The 687-nt window shown below is 42.2% G+C and overlaps 1 protein-coding gene across 1 annotated transcript in view; it reads right to left on the bottom strand.

The window, feature by feature from the left end:
• exosc4 (exosome component 4) overlaps positions 1 to 8 on the bottom strand; it is a 7,707-nt gene extending 7,699 nt beyond the window's left edge. Inside the window, exon 1 of the mRNA XM_082174328.1 lies at positions 1 to 8. This exon is cut by the window's left edge and continues 225 nt beyond it. The gene's annotated coding sequence lies outside the window, so the exon portion shown is untranslated.
• Positions 9 to 687: the final 679 nt, after the last annotated feature.

Below are 687 nucleotides of genomic sequence, written 5' to 3' on the forward strand. Positions count from 1 at the left end.
TGTGTATACCTCCGCCTGCTGGACAAATAATAGCACTACAGTCTCATCTAGTGTGTGAGGCTACGTCTTCATTAATCCGGATACATTTGAAAACGGCGTTTTCGTTTATAAACGCTCTCCGTCCACACTAGCGTTTTCAGGCTTTTTTCGGACGTTTCCGTGTGGATGAGAAACTTTTGAAAAACGCCTGATAACGCTAAAATAACCTTACTGCGCATGCGTAAAACCCCACAAAAGATCACTGATATGATTCAGATGGAAGCATAAATAATGAAGTTATGGCGCATTTCTTCTGACAGGATAATTTTATTTAGTAAAATATCTCACCATTTAACTGATGCGGTCCAGGTAACACGCAGTCACCATATGTTGGTCTAAAACGCTAAAACTGCTCTCATGTATTAATTGCCACAGGACAGCAAATTTGAGTAGGCTAAATTCTGTCATCTTTGCAGGACTGTGATATGAAGAGTGTGCAATGTAGAATATTTTTAGCAACAGTGTGAAAGCAGAGAATGTCTAATAAGGGGAGAACTTCCACTCTCAGTAAACTTCCGGCTTCTGAACTGGTTGCAGTTCCACATGAGGGCGCTCACAGGACGAGTGCAGAATGAATGGAGGTCTATGGCGCTATACCCATCAAAATCCACTTTTCTCTAGTGGTGGGCAGATCGAGGCTTCGTGAAG

The sequence above is a fragment of the Leuciscus leuciscus genome, assembly GCF_965113295.1.
Source record: "Leuciscus leuciscus genome assembly, chromosome: 6".
NCBI classification, from domain to species: domain Eukaryota; kingdom Metazoa; phylum Chordata; class Actinopteri; order Cypriniformes; family Leuciscidae; genus Leuciscus; species Leuciscus leuciscus.